At 38.4% G+C, this 21,758-nt stretch overlaps 1 long non-coding RNA gene across 1 annotated transcript in view; it reads left to right on the top strand.

Moving 5' to 3' along the window:
* The first annotated feature begins 3,748 nt into the window (after window positions 1–3,748).
* LOC116567477 overlaps window positions 3,749–21,758 on the top strand; it is a 122,113-nt gene continuing 104,103 nt past the window's right edge. Inside the window, exon 1 of the long non-coding RNA XR_004276228.1 lies at window positions 3,749–3,808. This is a non-coding gene — a long non-coding RNA (uncharacterized LOC116567477). The remainder of the gene's footprint in view (window positions 3,809–21,758) is intronic.

Genomic DNA, 21,758 nt, shown 5'->3' with positions numbered 1-21,758 from the left:
GCTCATACAGCTGATGTGTGATGGGGTTGGAATTTGAACTCCACTCTCTCTGAATCCCAATCTCATGATCTCTATTAATGTCTTTAACATTAATTGCATTCTCTGCAAGGTCTAACTAAGAATGTTGAGCAAATTGTAGTTGGGAGACGTTAGTAATTAAGGCAGTGGAGGTAGTAATCACAGTATTTACTTATATGGAACAGTGGCTCACTAATAGCAAGAGCTATTACATGCCTTATCATACTTAGTTCTCATGACAACTCTAGATCCTGTCTTCCTGGACCTTGAAGTTGCCCTAACATAGCGATACACCTTGGAGTCCCTGGCAAGTGTCAGGACAAGGCATAATCACCTACCGTCTTTGCCCAAGACCCAGGTACCAGGACACAACTCCTTCACGTCTGACCTATTTCTGCTTGGTTCTAGTGGCCCCGACTCAGCTCCAAGGTATATCCTTTTTCACTTTCAACCCTGCTTTTGTCTTTCTGGTTTATTAACTACTATTGTTTGTCTCTGCTGGACCCCCAACACCAAAGACTTTGGTTGCCACTCACTCTGATGTTATTTGATGGATTTGCTAGGACAGCCCACCCAGAATCAAATTAAATTGGAAGGTCAGCTCAGCTGGGAAGTTGTCAAGGAGGAGGCCCTACCCAGACTCAGCTTAAATTGGGAGGTCAGCTAGGTCATTTCCTACACTGTCAATAATTTAGAACACTAGAATATCCTTGGGGTCCGAACTATCCCTGGAAATTTGAAAAGATGGAGAAAAATGATATTTCTGGAACTCCTCTCACGGACAGTACTGTATATATTATAAGAAAAACATAGAGAAGCTGCTTCGGAGGGAAGGTGATAAGACACTCAAGGTAAATTCTTAAGTAGTAATAGTTGGCAAGATAGAATTTCATAGAAGTTGTTCTTTCTCATCCCAGACCTCAACGTCTCCTGTAGATAATGTTAAACAGATTTTTTTTTTTAAATAACAATACCAGACTAAGGAACAACTAAATTGTTAGTTTTCTAGCTATCCAGTACATCTTGGTCTGACGCTGACCCCACCAGTCCCAGAACCTGCATGGTAGAACCAGTCTCCTTGGCTATAACTCAACTTCCAGCTGCTTTCTACTTTTATGAAGTAGATTTAGACTGGATGTAGGGATCATCATCATCATCACATTTTCAGGTGAGGGATTCTGAAAGGTTAAGTAAAATACTCAAGGTTTTTCATTAAAGAAAAAGTGATGGCTTCTAAAACCACACCTTGAAAGGCAAACTAACACTATTCCAAAACTCTAGCAGTGATCATGGAGGACTAGAACTGGTCTTACATGTCTCCTGTTAAATGAACTACTTCTGCATCTCTTCCTACCATGTTTGGAATGCCGGTTTCTTAAAAGCATCCTAACTTATGCCCAGAGAAAGTGAGTTATATTACTACTTGTTCTAGAGCATGTTCTCAAGGAATAAAAATAAGCACATATTTATCTATTCTGGCCACATTTGAAGGGTGTTTTTATATTCTTTCTCAGTGGGCTGCTGCCAAATGCTTCCATCTGACCAAGGTTGGGTTCATTGGTTCAGGGGCATTTCCATTCCAGTGTCTGCAGAGTTCTTTTGTCTAGGACCAAACAGTTGTGGGGGGAGGAGATCAAGATACCCTAGGAAATAAACCCTACTACATCAAAAGTGAACTTAAGTTTGAGTATATTTAAAAATTTGAACCATATACAGGCATCCCTGCGATATGAGAGTTCTGATGTAGTCTCAAGAGCATTCTTTTTTTTTTTTTTTTTAAGATTTATTTATTTATTTATTTGACAGAAAGAGAGATCACTAGTAGGCAGAGAGGCAGAGAGAGAGAGAGGAGGAAGCAGGCTCCCCGCCGAGCAGAGAGTCCAGCGCGAGGCTCAATCCCAGGACCCTGAGATCATGACCTGAGCTAAGGCAGAGGCTTAAACCACTGAGCCACCCAGGCACCCCTCTCAAGAGCATTCTTGAAGCTCTAAATTAGAGGTGGTTTGAGGGCAGTGCTGTCCTTATTCAGCTACTTTTTTCTCTTTCCTCCATGGCTGTGTCTAAGTCATGAAACACTCTGTGGCTGCCTGGGCTGGAGGCAGCATCCTGGGACCTTCTCTAGGAGTGCTGTTCCTGGTTTTATCTGAGTTCTATCCACCGGAATTGTTATGGGAGAAGTCTATGGTCTACGTGGACTGCGAGCTGGTTTCAAAGTCACAGACCTATTGAGGCAATGTAACTCATAGGTAGTCTTACTCATAGTAAAGCATGTTTGAATCTGGTAGAACTGGAGGGAATGGGTATTTCATTGTTCTACCTGTTCAGAATGAACAAAGAATAATAATCTGCAGGAAGACCCTTGAAAAAAAAAATAAAGAAAGAAAGAAAGAAAAAGAAAGGAAAGAAGAAAAAAGTCAGGAGGATGCTAAGAAAGCAGACCCAGACCTTTGATCCTTGCTTCATCCAGATGGCTCTGTCACTATCTCGCCTTAATGTCCTGAAGTTCTTCTGAGTAAGATCTTGATTGAAAAAAGGAGTCTATGACAAAGATAAAAAAATTGAAAACTATCATCTCATTCAGCCCTTTCATTACACAGATGAGTAGAATGTGCCATAAGCAGGTTTTAGTAACTAGGGAATATCAGAAAAAACATGTATTTTCTTTTTTTGAATTAATAAAATATATTATGGGTTATACTGATGACCCATTAGGACTAGCCACATTAAGGTTAGATATAACCTGTATCCATACAGTCTTCCCAGCAAATACTACTTCCATCCTGTGGCAGGAGTGCTCAGTTCCCTTGTGCGGGTGAGAAAATTTCGTTGGGAATAATAATATCTTCTCCCTTAGAAGCGTTTCCTGTATTGCATAGTTGCTGCCATATGGTTCCTATAAAGGTTCTGCCAAAATTCCCGTGGTTCTCACAAGAGCTTCTACCTCCTCTGTTCTTTTAATCTCCTGCTGCGGGCGGCAGACATGGGAGAGACAGACGAGCTGCAAAGGGAAGTCGATGAAATGAAATTAAAGCCCTACAACTGTGTTCCTGTCAATGTAGATGGGGGTCCCCCCTCCTCGGTTTGCTCACAGAGGTGGGTGTGAGAACCTATAGGAGTGTCTGGAAGAGATCCTGTGGAAGTCATTTTGCCCAGAGCTGGAGGAGAAGCAAAAGGCAAGTGTCAAGTCTCTGGAAGGCCCAGGTGGGGAGATGGGGGTGTGAGGCTTGGGGGGTGGCATTTCAAGGGGGAGAAGCTTCCTCGAATTTTTACTTTCTAGACGAAAGAGAACAGTAGCTGGAGGTTGGTCTGCATTTGTGAAACAACATAACAACACAGAGAAAGACGACCATTCCTGACTCTGTTCTGACAGACACGGGAGAAACAGGCTTGGTGCCCATGTGGGGACTGGTTTTTTTCCTCCTTACATGATCGCTTTGAGTCCCTTCTGTTTCTTGGTGAGCTGTATTATGCTTGCTAAGTTGGGTGTGGATTCATTTGTATACCCGTGTGTGCACTGGTTTTTTTTTTTTTATCTTTAATAATAACTTACGTGATTCATCTGTTTCTGTTTTGCTATCACTGTTCAAAGTAGGTGAGATAAAAACAGAGTTTTGATATCTGCAACTCATCCCGAAAGTTATATTAAAGCAACAGAACCTCTAGTCCAGGCTAGCTGAGCCCAGCAAGCCCAATGGGGCTTATGTTTCTGACCTAATGTCACTTCTTTCCCAGCTGTCGTGATGTGGATTCATCAAGAGAAGGTTTGCCACACATGTTGGGGAGCAGAGAGGTAAAGCAGAGGTCACCGTGGAATGGCGCGTGTGCGGGTCTTCCATTCTAGACAGAGGTCCGGGTGTGTAAGTCCTGTGGGTGATGTTTCCTGCCTTGGCGAATGTTTTCCACTCTTTCCCGTGGATCCCGCTCCTGCTCCGGCTCGGCTCCGAGTGGTGTGCCTGTGATGTCACCGGTGGGCCCTGGGCTTCTGCTGGGTCTTACTGAGCTGGCAACTGGCTCTCACTTCCCCCATCTCTCTCTCCTGTATTTGAATTGTCTTTGCGTGCTTGAAGATGAGGTAATTAAATACATCCTTGAAGGGTACAGAAAGCAATAACACTCCTCTCCTTGCCTGATTCTGGGGGAGTGAAATCCCTTAAACTACCAGGTTGGCTTGTCAAATGAGTTATTGTTTTTTCAAAATATAGCCTGAACGGCATCCTTTATAATTAAGGCTTCTGGCTTTCAGTTTAAAGTGATATTTGCCAGTAAAAGCCTGCCAAAAAATAAATAAATAAAAGCAGGCTTACCGTTAAATATTGATTTAAGCTCGGAAACTGGCTCCAAATTTTGTTATACCAGTCTTGATCTCCGTGGCCTCTGGGCATCTGTTTCAATTTGGTCAGATTGAAACGGGGAGGGACAGTGCCAGGCGAACAGCAAGGTGATCCAATATAGTAGGATGAGTTGTATTTGATGAAAAAGAGCCAGGCAGAGTCATCTGCAAGATCCTGGGGCCAGGTGAACTGGGCTCAGATAAAATAAGGGCTGATGGCCATGTTCACTCATCCCTTGGGCTGAGCTGAGCCAGTGATGAGTTCTCTGAAATGTAAAGAGTATGGAGTACCCTTTGGTCAGGGAGGAGCAGTCTTTGTCTTTTGTTTTGCAGTGTTGTTTTGCCTTTCTGCATAGCCCGCTAAACACAGTCTTCTCCTCCAACCGGGAGCCCTCCTCATGATCCTTTCCTGTCACTGGCAGGGAAGTTCAAAAACCCAAACACAAAACTCTCCTCTGAACTGAATTTCTCACACCCTAACTGGGGAGGTTTTTCTGCCAGCCGGGAAAAAGCTAAGGTTCCCCAAAGAATCTTCTCCTAGGGAATGTATTTCCTCGAGGCTTATTATCCGCCTCCGTCTCTGACAAGTGAAGGCAAACAGGAAGAAGAGGGTTAAAAAAGTTCCTGAAAATAAAAGGACTCGTCGCAGCTGAGCTCCATGGGTGCAAAGTGCCTGAGATCCATTCGTTTTGACAACCTCAGTTATCCCGGTGGCTCTCATCATCTGTAAAGTTAACCAGGGCTGATAAGACACGATGAGGCAGGGTACTGGTTTGTATTTCCAGCCTCATAAATATTTCACAATACCATTTTCTTACAATCAGATACATTAGCTTGCCAAGTGTGGATGCTGCTGGATGTTCACCCAGCGCTGGTGTTGAACAAAAGCCCCGCTTTTAAACCAGCACATCTAGGGCCTCGAGGTGCACAGCGCTTGCCACTGTCCCCGGCTTTCAAATGCGTGTTCTAATTCGGGTGAGAGAGTTGGTATTTGACCTCTGGAAGCTGCTGCTGTCTACCTTGAAAAATATATTGTTATGCTCTACAGGCAAAAAAGCATCCATCTTGGCTGGGTTCTCATATTCTTTCTCCTTCTCCAGCCCAGGATTGCCCTTGCATTTCTTTGTACTTCACACTGGACAGTAGAATCAGGAGCCAAAGGGTGAATTTAATTTGGAACAGACCTCTTTCTTGATAGAACTGCCTTTACTCAGGCTCCAACACAGCAACCTGCAATTTCCTGAGGCCGAGCCTCTGCCGGGGCTCTCACAGGCTCTCAAAATTAAGTCCAGACTCAGCCCCTCTCAGAGCTCACCCAACTCCCACCAACAACACCGAGTGGTGTGGACGCCCGAGTCAGCCGAGTAGCAACGGTTTTCTCCCTGATGTAATCAAACGGAGTGCACGGATATCACTTGATTAACAGCTGCGGTATTAATTTCCCTTTTTGGTTGCTTGACTCACAGCGAGAATCATGTCAAGGCAGCAGAGAAGCAATTAAATTGATTTTAATCTTTGTCAGAGAAGATAACATGCCTCTTTCTCTTCTCATTTAAATAATTAAAGTTTCAGTAGGTATTATTTCTGGCTTTAAAGAAATTGGTATCTTAATGTAATAGAATCCTTGTAATTATATACTTAATGGTTCTTAATAAGTTAATCATGGTTTTTCATTTAAAATGTATTTTTTACTTATTAAATTTTTTTGTTATAGTATCTTTGCTTTTAAGGAGAAGGGGGAAACACAAAGAGCAATAGATATAAAACAGTTCTGTCATTTCTCATTATTAATTCTTTCAACAGCTATCTTCTCCTCCTTTGGTGTGTTGGACTTAAGTTTGAAGTAATATTTTTACATTTCAGTGCATTTAAAAGAAGCCCACTTCTTTTAATGACAACATATTTAATTTTAATGATGATGGAGTTTTTGGCTTCTGTGAAAATTTCCTTATAGGACTTCCTATGTGTTTCAATTGTGCAGAGCACTTTGAAACTTAAAATTTCTTTAAGGTCTTAGAGAAATGTTGGAAAAATATTGCAAGTGGTTACATTTCTCTTTGGGATTCAGTCAAATATTATACACTTACTTTATTCCTCACCCCAATATTGTGAGGTGTCTTGTAAACGTTTCAGAGCAAAGAAAATAGGGGTAGAATTTATAGATCAAGGGCCCTCTTCATCAGATGCTGCATTTTAGCTCTAATGCATGTGTAGCCCCCAGGATATTGAACATTCCCTAATTTAATGGTCACCAACCCCCACCACTACCACTGGGATGAGTGACTTATGAAACACAGGAAGTGTTATCCCAGAGAGAGAGTAGTTCTCAGTTCAGACCCCAATCAAGAAATAAACGGTTCACCAAAAGGTTTAAAAAATGCCTCCTCTTTAAGGATGGTGAACACTGATCAAGAAGAGAGAGACCATGGGTCCTAGACCAGAAACACTGAGGTTAGGGGGACGCAAAGCCAGCGTCCTAGACCTGGCCCTTTTCCTCAGAGTTTTGGAGGAATGCATTCTTCTGTAGAAATTACTTGATGAAGACTGAGTTCTGTACTTGGTATTTTGAAAGAGAGCTGCTACAAGCTTTTATACTATAAATTGCTAAATGCCGCTGCCTCTAGGTGGACAGATTACAAAAGACACTTCTTCCTGGTATGGCTAGCACAGGACAGGCTGGATTACAGCTTTTACTCCTACCACTCCCCCACTCCTACCAAGCTGGGTGCTTCTTTGCAGTGCACAATCTGCACAACTGTACTTGGTTTGAAAATATGTATAAGCGAAATCTAACAGCTTCTGAAACAATCTCTGAAGCAAGAAGTAATATATTAATGCTGATGGCAAAGAAGGTGAGCAGTATGGGCAGACAGAAGTACCACAGCGACTGCAAAAAGAGTGCTCTAGACCAGCTCATCGTGGGCATTTCTTGGCCATGCTGATTAAGAATTATCACCGGTTTCTTAGGACTTGGAAACTTGGAAATGTACTGAATGCCCTATCTAGTTTGTTACAGAGTGTATCTTCAGTCATTCCTATTTAATCTTGAAGCTATTAATCCCTATATGACTGTTACATTGAAGATTCTAAAGCTCAGAATATCCAAAACCAGCATTCCTTAGAGTGAAAGGATGTTTACACAGACATTGACACATGGAAGGGAGTTAGGGGGAAAAGGGAAGGCAAATGTCATTTGAAGCAGAAGAAGTCAGTTAGGCAAGGGTGTAGAGGTGCGTTTAGAGTATGGATTCTTTTAGGAAGTGTTTTTGCACCTGATTAAATCTCATTGTCCCTGGAGATATTGAGTTGATTACAGCACATTCCTGCCCCGGAGGAGCTGGAAGTATTTTGACATCTACCCTATTTCATCCTCACACAAATTCCATAAATTAAGTAGCAAAGATTTTATCAATTAAAAATCACTGGGGAAGAAATTGGAGCCTAAAAAGAGTACACAACACTTAAGGTTACACAGCTAATTCTAGGTAAGCTGGGACTGAAACCCAGCCTCCCAGTGGCCAGTGTGGGTCTTTCAACTAGATCATAAGAGGGGGATAGCTTTTTCCTCCCTCCTTAGGATAGGGCAGCAAACTTTTTCTAAAAAACATTGTTTTGGTTATGATTATGGTTATTATACATCAGTAAGGTGGGGAGGAAAAGAGTACAATCAGGTCTATTTGCTTCTCTTTGTTAGTAGTGAAAATGTAAAAAAAAAAAAAACATGTAAAGTGAGTTAACAAGAGTGAAATTCAATGAAAAGTGTATTTGTGAGCAGAATAAAATTGATTGAAGGAATCCTGAGTATTACATATCTTTGAGACAGTTTACTTAAAAATAAAGGGTTAAAAAATTAACTACGCTATCGTGATAAGTACTCTGAGTAATATATAGAATTATTGAATCAATATATTATACACCTGGAGCTAATATAACACTGTATGTTAACTGTACTGGAATTAAAATAAAAAAATTGGGTGACTGGGTGGCTCAGTTGGTTAAGCATCTGCCTTCAGCTCCAGTCATGATCCGAGGACCGAGGATCGAGTCCCACATCGGGCTTTCTGCTCAGTGAGAAGCCTGCTTCTCCCTCTCCCCTGCCTCTCCCTGCTGCTTGTGTGCTCTCTTTCTCTCACTCTCAAATAAGTAAAAACAAAACAAAACAAAAAAACTTAAAAAAAAAAAACCTTAATAGAAAAAAGAAATCCTGCCAAATGAATCTCCTACAAACAAACATCTCCTCCAAGAATACTGGACACAAGGCATATTTTTCATTGTATACCACCCCGTCCAGGGATCTGTATTATTTACTCTTTTGTCCCTAGTCCCTAGTATAATGTCTGGAGTAGAAAAATTCATTCATTCATTCAGTAGATATTTATTGAGCACCTACTATATGGCAGGTACTGTTCTAGGAACTTCAGATACAGCAGTGAACAAAATAGATAACTAGGGGCACCTGGGTGGCTCAGTGGGTTAGGCCGCTGCCTTCGGCTCGGGTCGTGATCTCAGGGTCCTGGGATCAAGTCCCACATTGGGCTCTCTGCTCAGCAGGGAGCCTGTTTCCCTCTCACTCTCTCTGTCTGCCTCTCTGCCTACTTGTGATCTCTGTCAAATAAATAAATAAAATATTTAAAAAAATAGATAACTAATGGGTACACTAATAAAGCATTTATTCCAGTGGAATAATTTACTATTTATACAAGTAAATAAACAACCAAGATGTGTTATGGAGAAAATCAAGGAATGTGACAGTGACTAGATGTGATTTAGATGGGTGTCAGGGAAGCCTCTTTGAGGCAGTAAATTTGAACTGATATCTGAATTACCAAGATTCAAATCTAAGAAAAAGAATGATGTATCTATAAGATGGAAGGAAGGACATTGTAGCTTGAGGCTGTATGGGCAAGAAGAGAGAAGGCATGTGGGGATGAATGGGAGGAGTTCAGAGGTGGTAATGTCAAAGAGGGGGCTGAGGGAGTTCAGCAATGTCAAAAGTTGATCCATGCTGCTGGATTGGTGAAAATACCATGCTACAAAGTTTCTTTAAAGCTTCACCAACATTAAAAATGTTTGTGCTTCAAAGGACACCATCAAGAAAGTGAAAAGATAGTCTAATGGGAAAAAATACTGGCAAATCATATATCTGATAAGGGACTTATATCCAGAATATATAAAGAACACTTACAACTCAATGATAAAAAGACAACCCAATTAAAAAATAAGCAAAGGATCTGAATAGGCATTTCTCCAAGGAAATTATACAAATGGCCAATAAGCAAGTGAAAAGATGGTTGGCATTATTAATCATCAGAGTAATACAAATCAATCATGAAATAGCCCTTCATGTCCACTAGGATGGCTAGAATACAAAAGTCAGTAATAACAAGTGTTGACAAGAATGTAAATAAATCAGTATCCATATAAACTTCTGGGAATGTAAATGGGAACATTAAGTGGTACAGCCACTTTGGAAAACAGTCTGGCAGTTCTTCAAATGCTGAAACATAGAGTTACCATAGAGCCTAACAATTTTATTCCTAGGTATATAGCCAAAAGAAATGAAAGCGTATGTCCCCATAAAAACTTGCATACAAATGTCCAGTTTGTCCAACTGACAACTGGATAAACAAAACATGGTATAGTCATACAATGGAATTTAATTTTGCCATAAAAGAGAAGGAGGCATTAACATGCTACAACATGGATGAACCTTGAAATTGTGCTAAGTGAAAGACAGCAGTCATGAGAGACCACTAGTATATGACTCCATTCATATTAAAGTTCTAGAACAGGAAGTCTGTAGAAACAGAAAGTAGATTAGTTGTTGCCTAGAGGATGGGAGAATGGGAAGATAGAGGAGCAATAGCTGAAGAGTACAGGATTTCTTTTTGCGGTGATGAAAATCTTATAAAACTCAAAGTGGAGATGGCTGCCCTTATCTGTGAATATACTAAAACCATTGAATTATGTGCACTTGAAGTGAGTGAAAAAACAAAACAACAACCCAAAGGCCTGAGGATACACTTTCCACTCTCTGAAAGGCATAGGCTCTTCAGATAAAATTTACTAGTCCAGATTAGTGTATCTTTGTGCCCAAGGGAGAATTATCAATGAAGCTATTCTTAGAACACAAAGCTTTCCTTCCTAAAATACTGGAAAGGAGCAACACCTTGAACACCACAGGAAACCCATAAATATCTAATTTGCACCACTGCATGATAAAAGCAGCTTGCTTCTTCCACTTGTTAGCAACACTCAAAAATACATTCTAGCTTTTTGCTTGCTAAAAAGATATTTACGTTTACTCTTTGCGCCAACTACATAAACCCTGTTTATTCCCATGGTTTCTCTGCAGCTCTGGTCCACTTGAACTGTGTTTAGAAAGCAGGCAGAGAGAACTGTTCTGGGACAAACACAGTGGAGGGAAGTGCAAGTGCTGCGTGAGAACTCATTGAAATTAATGCATTTGGAATCATGGATTTCTAAGTGAGTTGAATTTGGAAGCTATTTCAGTTTTCTAGACAACAGGAAGTCAGCCATTGTATTCTACAAAGAGTAGCATGCTCTTTAGCTGCTAGTGGTAATTGCTTACAGAGGCAAATTTTAGGCCCTTTAAGATAGGAAGAATCTAGTCATTTTGTACTCTCTACAAGTTAGTGCTTTTGAACATAGTATGTGTTCAGTAAAAGTTTTAATTGAATTTGAAAGTATAGGTCACTAAGTTTTGAGAACAAGATCAATAAATTTTTGCAGTGATTGAAATTATTAAAATTGAACAGATAATGCATGGTTTAGTCATATTAAGTCTGACTCCACCTGGGAGCTAGCTTATAAATCTAATGCTGTTGGAGCCAAGGAATATCCAGCTTCTACTCAGAAAGCCATGGTAGTGATGGTGCTATTGTAAGTTGACATAAAAAGGAAATGGAAGGTGAGACTTTTCCAGTAGCTTTTAGCCCAGCTGAGGAATGTAAGACACTACATCTGGTAGACACAAGCATTCAGTTCAATGGACTGAGACACTCTGTGGCAGAAGAGTTCACCAGGCTTTTGCCACAGTTTACATGAGTTATCTGATTTTCTCTTTCATTATGTGACAAGGTTCCTAGGAGCTAGAGTACATGGAATTGTATATTTGCCCAGATAGAGGAATCAAACTTGCCTCTTCCCTTTCTCTTGCCTCCTTTTTGGCCAATAACAAGGCACTGCCCATGTACGTGAAGCCTAGTCTGAAAAAGCCTTTTGGCTTCCTTTTTGGGGAAAAAAAAAAGTAACAGTGATTCCCATCAGTTTCTCCCAGAGAAACTGAGCAAGGCAGGGCCCGTTTTCTCATTCTCCCTCTGTCCATTCAGATTATATGGATAAATCTGAAATGTCCAAATATCCTAAGTGCATTTTTGAATGTGGGAGGTATGGTTTGAAATCCTAGGTGTAGGATACTGATGCCATCTTTACCACACATATGGCTCTTAGCACTTTACAGCTCAATTTTCTGCTTAAAAGGGTGCCGCTTTTAAACTAGCAAATACAGCAAGTGACTAATTAGCCAAATTAATGAGGGCTTGTTTACTTGAAGTCCCCAGTGCCCTTGGAACTTGGGATGTTTCATTATTACAATCTGCAAGTAGTTTCCTCCAATTAATTTTTAACATACGGCTCTTGCCTCTTCTCAGTAATATGTAATATCCTAATACTTCAGAGGGGCTTGCAAGCATTAACTCATTATTCCTCATAGGGGACTACTGGAAAACTGAAACAAAAAAGGAATCACTTTTTTATTTGTTTGTTTTTGTTTTTGTCAACACTGCTTTTTGGCATATTTTATTACAAATTCTAGTCTATAGGTCTAAAGCAAAGTTGGTAGAAAGAGCAATTATTAAGACCCATTCTGAGAAAAAGAAAGTAAGAAACATGTAAATATGAAAGAAATTTCTATTTGCCACAGAATAAACGATAAATAAGCTAAGAAAAGTCATTTGTCTTGCAGTCCCTTGTCTTCTAATTGGAGGTAAGCTCAAATCTAATTGGGCACATGGAGGCATATATCTGGATGCACATTCAGAAGTGGTGTATGCATCTAGTACTGTAGAGAAATAAGTGAGGTGGACATATAGAGCACATTCAGAAGTAAGTTGTATATCTAGAGTATTGACAAAAGTGAGGTCTGCATCTAGAACACATTCAGAAGTGAGATGTATGAGTGATGTCACAGAATTGGTCAACTAGGAAGCTCTGAGAATTGGTCCCTCCACTGAAGCAGCCATCAAACTGGTAAAAATGGATAGAATCATGTTTTTCAGAACTTCAGAGTCTAATTAAAAAAAAAAAAACTTACAACAACTGGGGGAGAATTTAAAGAAGGAGATTGCTAAATTTCAGTATTTAAGGAAATCTCTGTCAGATCACTGCTGAGAATGAAACAAAGAATACAGTCTATACACACACACACACACACACACACACACACACACACAAGTTTGGAAAAAGTCACAACAAATGGAAAACTTAAACCCTCAATAATCAATAATAGCAAACCCTGAAGGGGGAGAGAATCTGATTTCCAGAGCTACCACACTGTAATGTTAAGATGTCAGCAAAATTTTCAACAAAAATTACAAGGCATACAAAGACACAAGAAAGTGTGACTATTCACAGGAAAAAAATAAATTGACCAAAACAAAACAAACAATAACAAAAAACAACAACCGTGAGCCAGTTCAGACATTAGACTTACTAGACAAAATCTACACATCTAAATGAAATTATGGATAAGTAACTAAAGGAAACTAGCAAAAACAATGAAAAAAATAAAGAATATTGATGGAAACATAGACATTATAAAAAGAAACCAAGTAGAAATTCTGAAGCTGAAAAATACAATAGCTGAAAAAGAAAAATTTGCTAGAGAGATTCAGCAGTATTTATGAGCAGCAAAAGAAAGAAGCAACAAACTTAGGATAAGACAATTGAAATTGAGTCTTAGGGCTGAAAGAGAAAAAAGAATGGAGGAAATTGAACACAACCTAAAGGATCTGTGGGACTCTATCAGCTATACCAACATAAACATGGGAATTGCAGAGGGTGAGGAGAGAGAGAAATAATATTGTAGAAATAATGGCTGAAAACTTCCCAAATTAGATGAAAGACATAAATCTACATGTCCAACAGTTTCAACAAACCTCAAGTAAGATAAACTCCTAAGAAATCCACAGGAAGACATCTTATTACCAAACTATCAAAAGCCAAACATGGAGAATCTTGAGAGCAGCAAGATAAAAGCAAATTATCACAGACAAATTATCTTTAATAAAGTTAACGGTTGATCTTACATCAGAAAAGCATGAAGAGCAGAAGGCTGTGAGTGACATGTTTAAAGTGCTGATAACAGCAGCAACAACAACAAAAAGTCAACCGAGAATTCTATATCTGGAAAAATTGCTCCTCAAAAATGGAAAGGAAATTAAGATATTTCCCAATAAACAAAAGCTGAAAGAGCTCATTGCTAGTGGGCATATTATGTAAGAAATGCTAAGCAGTCTCTTTCAGGCTAAAATGAAAGGAAACTAGACAGTGAGTGAAGCCATGCAAAGAAATGAAAAACTTTGGTAATAGTAACTCATGTAGGTAAATATAAAAGCCAGTATTATATTTTTCTCTTGTAACTTTCAATTTTCCTGTATAATTTAAAAGACAACTGCATAAGATATTCATTATGAATCTATGTTAACGGGCACACAGTATATAAATATGGAATTTGTGACAATATGAGCATAAGGTGAGAGAGAAATATAGGAGCTGAGTTTTTACATGCTATTAAAGTTTAGTCGGTATGCATCTAAACCAGATTGTTATAGATTTAGCATGTTAATTCTAATCCACATGATAATCACTAAAAAAAAAAAAAAACTTAAAAATACACAGGATATACAGGAGAGGAAATGAGTAGGGAATCTAGAAGGTACAGTAAGGGAAAAAAATGAATCAACCACAAAAGAAGGCAGTGTCCAAGGAACTAAAGAACAGAAGGATATAACACATAAAGAAAACAAATGGCAGAATGGCAGAAGTAGCCCTTTCTTATCAACAATCACTTTAATGTAAATGGATTAAATTTACTAATTAAAAGACAGACTATCAGAATAGATTAAAAAATGTTCAACTATATTCTGCTTACAACAAAAGGTAGTAGTGACGTGTACCTCTACAGCACATTCAGAAATGAGGTGCACTTATAGAACATGTATAGAACCAAGATCTATCTCTAGAGCCTGTGCAGAAATGAAGTGAGCATCTTTAGCCCACTCAGAAGGGAGATATTGGTGTCAATGATTAAATTCTAATTTATTCAAGATTTTTTATTACCATTTTTTACTTAAAACTTAAAAAAATTTAATGATTCTTTTTTGTATCTGACAAAGGACAATCTCATATATTTGGGTAAGAATTTTTTTTTAATAAGCACTTTTTTTTAAGATTTTATTTATTTATTTGACAGAGAGAGATCACAAGTAGGCAGAGAGGCAGGCAGAGAGAGAGGAAGGGAAGCAGGTTCCCTGCTGAGCAGAGAGCCCGATGTGGGACTTGATCCCAGGACCCTGAGATCATGACCTGAGCCGAAGGCAGCGGCCTAACCCACTGAGCCACCCAGGCGCCCCTGGGTATGAAATTTTTAAAAAGAAAAGGGAAAGAGATTTTCTTCAACCACCAACTACAAGGTAATAGTTCTAAAACACGGCAACAACAGGGTAAGGATAATTTGCATTTGAGTCAATGGAGATTTCATCAAAAGGAAGATTTGGGCTCTTAAGATCCATGGAAACATTAAGTGTGGGGAAAAAAATCAGCATCTGTACCAGTTGCTCACTTAGAATGTAGAGAGAATGGGTTTTGAGGTTGCTTTTGATGAAAGAGAGCCTGGTTGGTTGACTTGGTGAGGAGAAAGAGAATATTCCAGGTGCAGGGAGGAGGTAAAATGAGTGTTGAACAGAAAGTGGCTTTGGAGGCTAAGAAAACAAAGGAAACAGTAAGAATCCAGCCCTTCCTTGTAGCGAGTGATAAAAGCAGGTTCTTAGGAAAAGAAACAATAATTTCACCCGTAAATATGTGGAGTTATACTTTACGCTGAGGAAGATAATAATGGACTGTTAGTGGCCTCACACCTTTCTCTCTTCCAGCCACTGGATGTATTATTTTCTTAAAATGTTCTCTTCTCAGAACACTCTGATGACTGACTTTCCATTGATAATATAAAATTCAAACTTCCTTGCTTGGATTCAATGCCTCCCAAAATCTGCCTTTTCACCCTTCTATTTTTTAGTTTTCCAACTTCTCAGGTGGTAGGTTGGCTAGAAGACCAGGTAATACATATTTTTGATAAATTCGCTGTTATAAAAGACAGGTGTTTGGATGTTATGATTATTTGAAGACAGAGATAACAGAATACTATTCTGAGCCTTTCCCATCTCTTCCTGTACAAAGAAAGGATTTTGGCTTTGCCTGTAGTTTCTTTGCCTTTCTTGCCTCCTGAGGCATGTTCTGGTCTTTGCAGGCCAGATTTCTGGGGATTTATCATGCAAAAAATGAGAAAGGTGGGGAAGGTAGAACAACCAGAGCATTGGAGACTAGATGAGGAAGAGGAGATATTTTTAGAGAGTCTTGAGGAGAGTGGCATGAGAAGTGTTCCAGGGTATGAAAAGAAATAAATTGGAGAAGTAACTAAAGTTTTAAGAAACACAACTATGAATTATAATTCTTCAAATGTAATCTAAAGAGGGTGAGTGATTTCAAAATCACTCTGTTGTTGAGCAGTGTTTTGCTGTGTGTGTACTGTTAAGACTGAATCACCTGGATTCTGGCTTCATTTGGCTTACATCTATGACAGTGAAGTTCTGGAAATGAAGTGGACATTAGGTGGATTTTAGATTAAAGGCACTAGTCCTTTTCCAATCCTAGTTCTGGGTCACAGATTTTTTTGTTTTATTTACAGTTCTTTCAAAGTCATCTTTTAAGACTTAGCTCTAATATGACCTTCTTTGTGAATGCTTTCCCTGATATTCTTCATTTCCCTAATGGGATGGAGTCTCTTATCCTTCAGGTCTTACTTCACCTTTGTATAGATTCTCTCATTTCACCTATGACACTAAAGTTATTTGTCTGACTTGCCAGGTGACTGTGAGTTCTTTGAGGGCAGACACTATCTTTGTATCTTTGGAGCCTAGCACTGTACCTAGTGCACAGTAGACATTTAGTGCACACTTGCTGACTAAACAGTTTATTCTTAGCCTTTGTTCCTGCTTATTGTTTCTCCCAATTTCCATGCCTACATACCACTGACTGGTGAATATTCCTGAAGAACAAAAAATACACAGTGGCTTCACACACTGTCTATTAAAATGGAGTTCAAGTTCATTAGTATAGTATTCAAAATGTTTGATAATCTGACTTTAAATTATTTTTTGGCCTCCTCTTCCTTTAAAACCTCTGTTCTACCCAAGTTGGATAACTTGTGTAGATGTTTTGTTTTGTTTTTCTTTTTCAAAATGGTTCTTTGCATTGTGAAGGAAGAACTTTATAAGATATCCCAGCACATTCTCTGCCAGCTTCAGAATTAGCACTTAACAATTGTTAGAGTAAAGAGAGCTAGGACAAAGGGACAGGAGACAAAAGATCAAACAGGAGAATAAGTTATTATGAATGTTCCAATTTCTATGTTAGGCAATGGGATCACTGGTGCTTTTTATATTTTAAGTAAGCAAGCAAGCAAATAAATAAACAACAGCTGCATGGACGAGTGATGAAAGTGTGCCCTTGATAAAAATCAAGTGTATAATCAATCTAATTCCATGAACTTGAAATAAACAGAAGGGTAGCTGGGATTTGTAGGGTTGTGGGGAAGAAGACTTCAAGTAACATACCTAAAACTGCTTGTTCCCTCTTGCACATGTCTGAGACCTCTCTGCTGCCTTCTTTTGTGACACAGTTACAAATAACAGTGGACCATATTTCTAAAATTTTTATGTTTAGGTACATGGATAGAAAAGATACATAAATTTTATGTTGAGGATTTCTTGATAATGGCTTTTTGTAGGTAGTCTTCAAGCTTTAGTGTGCCTAAGAATGACCTGAATTTTTTTTCATAACTTGACATTTTGAATTTCTGCATCAGCCTCCTAGAGGGTCTGATTCATTAAGTTTGGTTGTATGATTCAATATGATTTTAAATAATTGCTCTTGGGGCATTTTGATGTGGGTGATCCAAGTAAAATATGTAATTATATGATTCTAGTCAGGCTTTTTTTTTTTTTTTTTTTTTGAATATCAAGTTGAGCCACAGACTTCTCAGTAGTGTAGAAATGTCCAAAGACCCTAAAGACAGTCAAGAAGAACATCAGAAATGGTTAAAGTAATGAAAGGATTGATTTGAGGCATTTATCAGGTTTAAAGGATCTAAATATGTTTAATCCTTAAAGCCTAGCTCAGTAACAACTAATGGGAGATGGGATAATGCTCTACAAATATTTGAATGGCATAAACACCAAAGATGGAGAGGAATTACTTAGAAGACAGTATGATCAAGAGTAACTAAAGATGACCTCTGGGCTGAGTCTAGGATTAGCTTTATGGAAGTAAAGTGATTAGATTTCAGGATAGACTCTTCACAAAAGTGATAAATCAATAGAGATAAATGTGAAGAAAACTGATCTGCAAATGAGTTGATCTCACTTTTATTTAAAATCTGGGAATGAGAGCTCCCAAATTTCCTCTAGTGTCTGTTTCTTTCTTAATATCCACCTGTGCCTCTCTCTCTCATCTGCTTTCATGCTTTGGTCTTGGTAAATTTTGAGTGGTCCTTTGTCTTATTTCTGGGGACATTGCAATGATAGCCAACTTTGATTTTCCAAACCCACAGTTGCTGGTATCCCTTTCTTGTAATAAATATTTTTTGTTTGTTTAGAGGTGGGGAGGGGCAGAGGGAGAGAGAAAGACAATCTTAAGCAGGCTCAAAGCTCAGCATGAGGCCAGATGCAGGGCTCAATCTCACAACCCTGAGATCATGGACTGAGCCAAAATCAAGAGTCAGACACTTAACTGACTGAACCACCCAGATTCCCTACGGTAAATATTTATTAATCATTTGCTGTAAGTCTTGGCACTAGGTAATAAGAGAAACAGAGCCTCTGTCTTTAGGGAGCTTATATCTTAGAGAATTATTGATTATTATGTACTGAGTGTTTTTGTCTCCCCAAAATGCATATGTTGACGTCATGACCCCCCAAGTGATATTAAGATATGGGGTCTTAGGGAGCTGATTAGGTCATAAGGATGGGGCCCCCATGAATGGGGTTAGTGCCCTTATATAAAAGACCCCAGAGAGTTCTCTAGTCCTCTTTCTGTCTGCCATTTGAGCACACAGTGAGAAGTTGGCTGTCTCCCACCAGGAAGCAGGCTTTCACCAGATATCAAATCTACTGGTGCCTTGATCTCAGACTTCCAGCCTCCAGCATAGTGAGAAATAAATGTCTGTTTTTTGAGCCAACCAGTCCTTGAGATTTTTGTTATAGGAGCCTGAACTAGGACAGATGTTGCCTCACTTGCATGTTTCTAGCTGAAAGTGGTTGAATTCTTTCTCCATCTGTTTCATGGGGAGAACACAATAGCTCTTGGTTATGAGCTAATCCTATAAGACAGGTAGTAGGGAGAAAAAACATTTTAACAGAATGAAGGATGAGCCTTGTCCCAATCCTCTTTCCATTTCTTTTTTAAAAAATCTGTATTCTTGTGGTGCCTGGTTGGCCAATCATTAAGTGTTTGCCTTTGGCTCAGGTCATGATTTCAGGATCCTGGGATCGAGCCCTGCATTGGGCTCCCTGCTCAGCAGGAAACCTGCTTCTCCGTCTCCCACTTCCCCTGCTTATTTTCCCTCTCTTACCGTGTCTCTCTCTTTGTCAAATTAAAAAAAAAATTCAAGATCATTGATATAGAGTACAGATTGGTGATTGCAATAGATGGGGGATGAGGGGCTGTAGAAATGTGTAAGCATATATGGGGTTTTATTTGTTTTTCTTTGTTGTTGTTTAAATAACAAGAATACAATTTTTTAGAAGATTTTATTTATTTTATTTTTTAAAGATTCTACATCTAGTAGAGATCAAATGGTATCTGTCTTTATCTGGCTTATTTTGCTTAGTATAATGTCCTGGAGGTCCATTGATGTTGTTGCAAATGACAAGATTTCATCCTTTTTTATGACTGAATAATATCCCAATGTATATATACCACAATTTATTTATCCATTCATCCATCCATGGACACTTAGGGTGTTTCCACATCTTGGATATAATAAATAACTCTGCAGTGAACAAGGGGGTGCACACATCTTTCTAAATTAGTGTTTTTGTTTTCTTTGGATAAATGCTCAGAAGTAAAATTGCTAGGTCTTATGGTAGTTCTATTTTTAATTTTTTGAGAGACCTCCATACTGTTTTCTATAGTGATTGTACCAATTTACATTTCCATCATAGTGCACTTTGTAGTCGTTTGTTATTTCTTGTCTTTTTCATGCTAGCTAATCTAACAAGTGTGAGGTGGATATTTCATTGTGGTTTTGATTTATTTTTCCTTGGTGATTAATTATGTCAAGCATCTTTTCAAGTATTTATTGGCTATCTGTATGTCTTTTTCAGAAAAATTTCAATTCAGATCTTTTAATTTTTAATTGGATTATTATTATTATTATTATTATTGCTATTGTATGAGTTCTTTTTATATTTTGGATATTGGCCCCTTATCAGATATGTGATTTGCAATTATTTTCTCCCATTTAGTAGGTTGCCTTTTCATTTTGTTGATGGTTTCCTTTGCGGTGCAGAAGCTTTTTAATTTGATGCAGTCCCACTTGTTTGCTTTTGTTGGTTTTGCTTTTGAGTCAGAATAAAAAAAAAAAAAATCACACCAAAATCTATGTCAAGGAGCTCACTGTCTATGTTTTCTTGGATTTTTATGTTTTCAGGTCTTATATTCAAGTCTTTAATCCATTTTCAGTTAATTTTTGTGTGTGGTGTAAGATAGTCCAGTTTCATTCTTCTGTCCAATTATCCTATCATTTATTAAAGAGACTGTCCTTTCCCCCACTGTACATTCTTGGCTCCTTGGTCATAAACTAATTGACTGCATATGCATGGGTTTATTTCTGGGCTTGCTATTCTATTGATCTATGTGTCTGCTATTATGCCAATACTATACTGTTTTGATTACTAGAGCCTTGTAATATGGTTTGAAATCAGGGAGTGTAATGCCTCCAGCTTTGTTCTTCTTTCTAAATATTGCTTTGACTATTTGGGATCTTTTGTGGATCCATACAAATTTTAGGATTGTTCTATTTCTGTGAGAAAAAATGCCATTAGAATTTTTATAGGGATTGCATTGAATCTATATATTGCTTTGAGTAGTATGTACATTTTAACAGTATTACTTCTTCCAATTCATGAGTATAGAATATCTTTCCATTTAATTATGACTTCCTTGATTTCTTTCACTTAATGTTTTATGGTTGCTAATATATAGGTCTTTCACCTCTTTGGTTAAGTTTATTTCTGGGTATTTTATTCTTTTTGCAATTGTAAATGGGACTGGTTTCTTAATTTTTCTTTCTGTAGCTTTCTATTTGTGTATAGGAATGCAACAGAATTTTGACTTTATGTACTGTAACTTAATACTGAGTATTAATACTATAATTGATTTTATGTACTATAACTTAATACTGTGTTCATTTATTAATTGTTGTAGTGTTTTGATGGAGTCTTCAAGGTTTTCTATACATAATGAATGTCATTTGCAAATAGTGAGTGTTTAACTTCTTCCTTTTCAGTATGGATGCCTTTTATTTCTTTTTCTTGCCTAATTGCTCTGGCTAGCAATGGAGTAAGAGATAATTTTAAGATATAGTGCTAAACTTAGTACCACTTCCCATCCCTCCTCCCCCGCAAAAGGGACTGTTCTTTCATCTCCCAGACATCTTCTCCTTTTCTTCTTAGATTGAATCTCTCTTTCAAGGTTAGTATTCATTTAAAACCAAAAAACAAACATTTGTTTAATTTTATCTATTTTCAAATGTTTTGGGGGAGGGACAGACAGATTAGGGATTCAGGTAAGCATTGATTGTGGACTATACCACACATATCCATACTCAGAAATGTCCTGTGACTTAACCCAGGTAACCATTCCCTTGGGTTCCATTTAGATTCTTCCAGTATCTTGGCTTCTACTGTGTTATCCTGGACCCAGTGAGACTGAGAGCACTGGAGCAGGGAAAGAGCCTTCTCTTTCTTTGGTAATTCCTTGCTAGGCCAATATTTGCATGCCCTGATGCTTTTCACACATTATTTCCTTTAATTTTCACATAATTCCATGC

Source organism: Mustela erminea, chromosome 10 (assembly GCF_009829155.1).
Source record: "Mustela erminea isolate mMusErm1 chromosome 10, mMusErm1.Pri, whole genome shotgun sequence".
Lineage (NCBI taxonomy): Eukaryota > Metazoa > Chordata > Mammalia > Carnivora > Mustelidae > Mustela > Mustela erminea.
The sequence above is the reverse complement of the archived record's forward strand: the minus strand, read 5'-3'. Positions and strand labels throughout refer to the sequence as shown.